The sequence below is a fragment of the Orcinus orca genome, chromosome X, assembly GCF_937001465.1.
Source record: "Orcinus orca chromosome X, mOrcOrc1.1, whole genome shotgun sequence".
Lineage (NCBI taxonomy): Eukaryota > Metazoa > Chordata > Mammalia > Artiodactyla > Delphinidae > Orcinus > Orcinus orca.
The window spans coordinates 132,478,834-132,486,566 of NC_064580.1; the positions used below are offsets into that span (position 1 = coordinate 132,478,834).

General features: G+C 49.8%; 1 long non-coding RNA gene across 1 annotated transcript; it reads right to left on the reverse strand.

The window, feature by feature from the left end:
* Window positions 1–1,403: 1,403 nt before the first annotated feature.
* LOC125963047 (uncharacterized) lies at window positions 1,404–7,733 on the reverse strand. Its single transcript, XR_007474802.1, has 3 exons — window positions 7,093–7,733; window positions 2,754–2,777; window positions 1,404–1,422 (listed from the first exon to the last, which is right to left on the reverse strand). It is a non-coding gene; the product is annotated as an uncharacterized LOC125963047 (long non-coding RNA).

Below are 7,733 nucleotides of genomic sequence, written 5' to 3' on the forward strand. Positions count from 1 at the left end.
GACAGTGTCAAGGCCTTAATTAGGGAGAGTGTCAGGGCCTCAGAGACAAACTTGAGGGCCTTAGTAAGAGACACTTCAGGCTGTTCGTTAGGGACATCATCAGGGCTTTAGTTATGGACAGGGTCAGGGTATTAGTGAAAGACAGCTCAGGCAATTAGGCACATCGTCAGGGCCTTGGGTAGGGGCAGCGTCAGGGAGTAGTTGGGGAAAGAGTGAAGCCGTTAGGTAAAGACAGACTCAGGACCTTAGTTAGAGACAGTGTCAAGTCCTTCGTTAGGGACACTGTCATGGCCTCAGTTAAAGATAACTTGAGGATCTTAGTTAGAGATAGTGTCAGGGACTTATAGTTATGGACATCTTTAGGGCCTCAGTTAGAGGTAATTTGAGGGCCTTAGTAAGAGAGATTTTGGGTCATTAGTGACATCGTCTGGACCTTAGTGCCGTCTTCAGTACATCATTTATGGGCCGCATCAGGGCATTAATGAGGGACAGCTCAAGTTATTAGGGGCCGTGTCAGGGTCTTAGTTAGGGAATGTGTCAGGAACTTTGTTAGGGAAAGAGTGAGGCCAGTAGTTAAAGACAGACTCAGGGCCTTAGTTAGAGACAGCCTCAATCCTTAATTAGGGAGAGTGTCAGGGCCTCAGTTAAAGATAAGTTGAGGGCCTTTGTTAAGGACAGCCTCCAGGCCTCAGTTAGGGACAGGTTCACGGCCTCGGGACTAAATTCAGGGCCTCAGTTAGGGACAGCATCAGGGATTTAGTTAGCATAAGACGCTCGACATTAGCTAAAGACAAGGTTAGGTTAAGGTCTAGGAATAGCGTCAGGAAATGACGTAGGGATAGTGTCAAGACCATAGCTACTTAGAGCATCGGTGCCTAATTTAAGACCAGTGTCAGGGCTTCAGGTAGGGACAGCGTAGGAGCCTGACATAGGGAGAGCGACAGGACCTGAGTGAGGCCTAGAGTCAGGGCCTTAGCTGGGGAGAGTGTCAGGGCATGACTTAAGGGCAGCATAAGGGCCTCGGTAGGAACAGCCTAAGGTGTTTGTTAAAGACATTATCAGGGCCTCTGTTAGAGACAGCCTCACGGCCTCACTTAGGGACAGCATCAAGGCTTACTTTGGGACAGTTTCAGGATCTTAATAAGAGATGGGTCAGGATAAAATGAGCTCAGGATACTTTCAGGACTTTAGATATTGACAGCAGCAGGGCCTTAGTTAGGGACAGTGTCAGGGCCAGATTTAGGATGAGCATCTAGGCCTTAGTTAGGGACAGTGTCACGGCCTTGGGACTAAATTCAGGGCCTGAAGTATTCACAGCATAAGGGCTTCAATTAGCATAAGAGGCAGGACAGTTGCTAGGGACAGGGTTAGGATAAAGTTTAGGGATCATGTCAGGAAATGACCTAGGGATAGTGTCAAGACCTTAGTCACTGAGAGTATCAGGGCCTTATTTAGAACCAGTATCAAGGAATCAGGTAGGAGACACAAAACATAAACAATTTGGAAACAAAGAACAAATTAAAACAATGCTTAATTTTCTTAAATTTACCAAGGCTTGATTTGTGACCCAAGGAATCAGGTAGGGACAGCGTCAGTGCCTGACTTAGGGAGAGCAACAGGGCCTGAGTGAGGCCTAGCGTCAGACCCTTAGCTGGGGACACTGTCAGGGCATGATGTAGGAGCTGCATCAGGGCCTTTGTTAGATCAGCAGTAGGGTCTTAGTTAAAGACATGATCAGGGTCTGAGGTAGTCACAGGATCAAGTCCTCATTTAGGCATAGCTTCAGGGCCTGAGTTAGGCACAGCCTGAGGTCATCACTTAGGGAAAGCGATAGGGCTTTCTTAGGGACAGTGTGAGGACCTTGGTTAGGAATGGGTCAGGATATTAGCTCAGGATAGTGTCCTGATTTTAGTTATTGCCGGTAGCAGGGCCTATATTAGTGACAGATTCCGGGCCTTAGTTCGAGACAGTGTCAGGGCCTTAATTAGGACTAGTCAGGGCCTTAGGGAGAGCATTAGGGCTTCAGTGAGGATAAGAGGCAGGAAATTAGCTCGGGACAGAGTCAGCTTCCAGGCCAGGGATAGTGTCAGGAAATGAGCTAGGGATAGCATGAAGACATTGGTTATTGAGAGCATCAGGGCCTTAGTTAGGACCAGTGTCAGGGCCTTAATCAGGTCCAGTGTCAGGGCTTGATGTAGGGATAGCGTCAGAGCCTAACTAAGGTACGGCAAGAGGGCCTAAGTGAGGCCTATCTTTAGGGACTGAGTGAGGGACAGTGTCCGGGCATGACTTAGGAGTAGTATAAGGGCCTCTGTAGGATCAGCATTAAGGTCTTCGTTCAAGACATTCTCAGGGCCTCTGTTAGGGATAGCCTCAGGGCCTCACTTAGGGACAGCATCAGGGCTGACTTTGGGACAGCTTCAGGAACGTGGTAAGACATGTATCAGGATGTTAACTCAGGATAATGTCAGGACTTTAGATATTGACGGCAGGAGGGCCTTAGAGACAGTGTCAGGGACTGACTTAGGATGAGCATGAGAGCCTTTGTTAGGTACAGTGTCAGGGACTGAGTTAGGTGTAGTGTCAGGGCCTGAGTTCGGACGACCTCCAGGCCTCAGTTAGGGACAGCATCATGGCCTCGGGTCTAATTTCAGGGCCTTAGTTAGGGACAGCATCAGGGATTTAGTTAGCATAGGAGGCTCGACACTCGTTAAAGACAAGGTTAGGTTAAGGTCTAGGGATAGTGTCAGGACATGACCTAGGGATAGTGCCAAGACCTTAGTTACTTAGAGCATCAGGGTCTAATTTAGGACCAGTGTCAGGGCTTCAGGTAGGGACAGCATCAGAGCCGGACTTAGGGAGAGAGACAGGGCTTGAGTGAGCCCTAGCGTCAGGGCCTTAGCTAGGGACAGTGTCAGGGCATGACTTAGGAGTAGCATAAAGGCCTTGGCAGGATGAGCCTCAGGGGCTTTGCTAAAGCCAATATCAGGGCCTCTGTTAGGGACAACCTCAGGGCCTCACGGTCAGCGTCATGGCTTACTTGGGGACAGTTTCAGGACCTTGGTAAGAGATGGGTGAGGAAATTAGTTCAGGATAGTGTCAGGACATTATCTACACACACAGCTGGGTGAGACATAAGGCTGGACACTTGGGGCTGAGAGGACTGATGAGGTTCGGGGAGCAAATAGAGACGCTTTGAAGTAATACTGCATGCTACACATTCAATGGGTCTCAACTCAACAGCAGGGCCTTAGTTAGGGACACTGTCAACGCCTTAGTTAGGACTAGCATCAGAGCCTCTGTTAGGTACCGTGTCAGGGCCTGAGTTAGGAATAGTGTTAGGGCATCAGTTAGGGACAGTTCTGGGCCGCATTTAGGACGAGCATCTAGGCCTTAGTTAGGGACAGTGTCATGGACGTGGGCCTAAAATCAGGGTCTTTGTTAGGCACAGTGTAAGGGCTTCAGTTAGCATAAGAGGCAGGACATTTGCTAGGGACAGGGTTAGGGTAAAGTTTAGGGATCGTGTCAGGAAATGACCAAGGGATAGTGTCAAGACATTAGTCACTGAGACTATCAGGGCCTTAATTAGAACCAGTATCAAGGCTTCAGGTAGGGAGAGCGTCAGTGCCTGACTGAGGGAGAGCTATTGGGCCTGAATGAGCCTAGCGTCAGGCCCTTAGCTGGGGACACTGTCAGGGCATGATGTAGGAGCCGCATCAGGGCCTTTGTTGGGTCAGCAATAGAGTCTTAGTTAAAGACATGATCAGGGCCTGAGGTAGTCACAGTGTCAAGGCCTCAGTTAGGCATAGCTTCAGGGCCTGAGTTAGACACAGCCTCTCACCTTCACTTATGGACAGCGACAGGTCTTTCTTAGGGACAGTGTCAGGACCTTGGTTAGAAATGGGTCAGGATATTAGCTCAGGATAGTGTCCGGATTTTAGTTTTTGCCGGCAGCAGGGCCTATATTAGGGACAGATTGCAGGCCTTAGTTAGAGCCAGTGTCAGGGCCTTAGTTAAGACTAGTCAGGGCCTTAGTTAGGGAGAGCATTAGGGTATCAGTGAGGATAAGAGGCAGGAAATTAACTCGGGACAGACTTAGCTTCCAGGCCACGGGTAGTGTCAGGAAATGAGCTAGGGATAGTGTGAAGACCTTAGTTATTGAGAGCATCAGGGCTTTAATCAGGACCAGCGTCAGGGCTTTAATCAGGACCAGTTTCAGGGCTTGATACCGGGACAGCCTCAGAGCCTAACTGAGGTTCGGCAACAGGGCCTAAGTGAGGCCTATCTCTGGGGCCTGAGTTAGGGACAGTGTCAGGGCATGACCGAGGAGTAGTATGATGGCCTCTGTAGGATCAGCATCAGGGTCTTGGTTAAAGACATGCTCAGGGCCTCTTTTAGGGACAGCCTCAGGGCCTCACTTAGGGACAGCATCAGGGCTTACTTTGGGACAGTTTCAGGACCTTGGTAAGAAATGGGTCAGGATATTAGCTCAGGATAATGTCAGGACTTTAGATATTGACGGTAGCAGGGCCTTGGAGAGATAGATATTGACGGTAGCAGGGCCTTAGAGACAGTGTCAGGGCCTGACTTAGGACGAGCATCAGAGCGTCTGTTAGGTACAGTGTCAGGGACTGAGTTAGGTGTTGTGTCAGGGCCTGAGTTAGGACGAGCCTCCAGGCCTGAGTTAGGGACAGGGTCACGGCCTCGGGACTAATTTCAGGGCCTTAGTTAGGGACAGCATCAGGGATTTAGTTAGCATAAGAAGCTCGACCTTCGTTAAAAGACATGTTTATGTTAAGGTCTAGGGGTAGTGTCAAGGCATGACCTAGGGATAGTGCCAAGACCTTAGTTACTTAGAGCATCATGGCCTAATTTAACCTCAGTGTTAGGGCTTCAGATAGGGACACCGTCAGAGCCGGACATAGCTAGGGCGACAGGACTTGAGGGAGGCCTAGCATCAGGGCCTTAACTAGGGACAGTGTCAGGGCATGACTTAGGAGTAACATAAGGGGCTCAGTAGCATCAGCCTCAGGGGCTTTGCAAAAGCCATTTTCAGGGCCTTTTCAGGACATTTGCTAGGGATAGGGTTAAGGTAAAGTTTAGGGGTCATGTCAGGAAATGACGTAGGGATAGTGTCAAGACCTTAGTAACTGACAATATCAGGCTCTTATTTAGGACCAGTGTCAGGGCTTCAGGTAGAGACAGCATCAGAGCCTGACTGAGGGAGAGCAACAGGACCTGAGTGAGGCCTAGCGTCAGGCCCTTAGCTGGGGACACTGTCAGGGCGTGATGTAGGAGCCGCATCAGGGCCTTTGTTGGATCAGCAACAGGGTCTTAGTTAAAAACATGATCAGGGCCTGAGGTAGTCACAGCATCAAGGCCTCAGTTAGGCATAGCCTCAGGGCCTGAGTTAGGCACATCCTAACGCCTTCGCTTAGGGACAGCAACAGGGCTTTCTTAGGGACAGTGTCAGGACCTTGGTTAGAAATGGGTCAGGATACTAGCTCAGGATAGTGTGCAGATGTTAATTATTGCCGGCAGCAGGGCCTATATTAGGGACAGATTCCGGGCCTTAGTTAGAGACAGTGTCAGGGCCTTAGATAGGACTAGTCTGGGCTTTTGGTAGGGGGAGCATTAGGGTTTCAGTGAGGATAAGAGGCAGGACATTAGCTCGGGACAGAGTCAGCTTCCAGGCCAGGTGTAGTGTGAGGAAATGAGCTAGGGATAGCGTGAAGACCTTAGTTTTTGAGAGCATCAGGGCCTTAGTTAGGACCAGTGTCAGGGCCGTAATCAGGACCAGTGTCAGGACTTGATGTAGGGATAGCGTCACAGCCTAACTGAGGTACGGCAACAGGGCCTAAGTGAGGCCTATCTCTGGGGCCTGAGTTAGGGACAGTGTCAGGGCATGATTTAGGAGTAGTATAAAGGCCTCTCTAGGATCAGCATCAGGGTCTTGGTTAAAGACATGCTCAGGGCCTCTTTTAGGGACAGGCTCAGGGCCTCACTTAGGGACAGCGTCAGGGCTTACTTTGGGACAGTTTCAGGACCTTAGTAAGACATGGGTGAGGATATTAGCTCAGGATAATGTCAGGACTTTAGATATTGACAGCAGCACGGCCTTGGAGAGAATAGATATTGACGGCAGCATGGCCTTAGAGACAGTGTCAGGGCCTGACTTAGGACGAGCATCAGAGCATTTGTTAGGTACAGTGTCAGGGACTGAGTTAGGTGTTGTGTCAGGGCCTGAGTTAGGACGAGCCTCCAGGCCTGAGTTAGGGACAGGGTCATGATCTTGGGACTAATTTCAGGTCCTTAGTTAGGGACAGCATCAGGGATTAATTAGCATAAGCCGCTCGACATTAGTTAAAGACATGGTTAGGTTAAGGTCTAGGAATAGTGTCAAGACATGACCTAGGTATAATGCCAAGACCTTAGTTGCTTAGAGCATCAGGGCCTTATTTAGGACCAGTGTTAGGGCTTCAGATAGGGACACTGTCAGAGCCGGACTTAGAGCAACAGGGCTTGAGTGAGGCCTAGCGTTAGGGCCTCAACTAGGGACAGTGTCAGGGCAGGACTTAGGAGTCGCATAAGGGCCTCGGTAGGATCAGCCTCAGGGGCTTTGCTAAAGCCATTTTCAGGGCCTCTGTTAGGGACAGCCTCATGGCCTCACTTAGGGACAGCATCAGGGCTTACTTAGGGACAGTTTCAGGACATTGGTAAGAGATGAGTGAGGAAATGAGCTCAGGATAATGTCAGGACATTAGATATTGATGGCAGCAGGGCCTTAGTTAGGGACACTGTCAAGGCCTTAGTTAGGACTAGCATCTGGGCCTGTGTTAGGTACAATGTTAGGGCCTGAGTTAGGAATAGTGTCAGAGCCTTAGTTAGGGAAAGTGTCAGGGCAGGATTTAGGACGAGCATCAAGGCCTTAGTTAGGGACAGTGTCACGGCCTCGGGACTCATTTCACGGCCTTAGTTAGGGACAGCATCAGGGATTTAGTTAGCATAAGAGGCTCGACATTAGTTAAAAGACATGTTTATGTTAAGATCTAGGGGTAGTGTCAAGGCATGACCTAGGAATAGTGCCAGGACCTTAGTTACTTAGAGCATCAGGGCCGAATTTAGGATCAGTGTTAGGGCTTCAGATAGGGACACCGTCAGAGCCGGAATTAAGGAGAGCGACAGGGCTTGAGTGAGGCCTAGCATCAGGGCCTTAATTAGGGACAGTGTCAGGGCATGACTTAGGAGTAACATAAGGGCCTCGGTAGGATCAGCCTCAGGGGCTTTGCTAAAGCCTTTTCCAGGGCCTTTTCAGGACATTTGCTAGGGATAGGGTTAAGGTAAAGTTTAGGGGTCGTGTCAGGAAATGACGTAGGGATAGTGTCAAGACCTTAGTAACTGACAGTATCAGGCCCTTTTTTAGGACCAGTGTCAGGGCTTCAGGTAGAGACAGCATCAGAGCCTGACTGAGGGAGAGCAACAGGGCCTGAGTGAGCCTACCGTCAGGCCCTTAGCTGGGGACACTGTCAGGGCATGATGTAGGAGCCGCATCAGGGCCTTTGTTGGATCAGCAATAGGGTCTTAGTTAAAGACACAATCAGGGCCTGAGGTAGTCACAGCATCAAGGCCTCAGTTAGGCATAGCCTCAGGGCCTGAGTTAGGCACATCCTAACGCCTTCGCTTAGGGAAAGCAACAGGGCTTTCTTAGGGACAGTGTCAGGACCTTGGTTAGA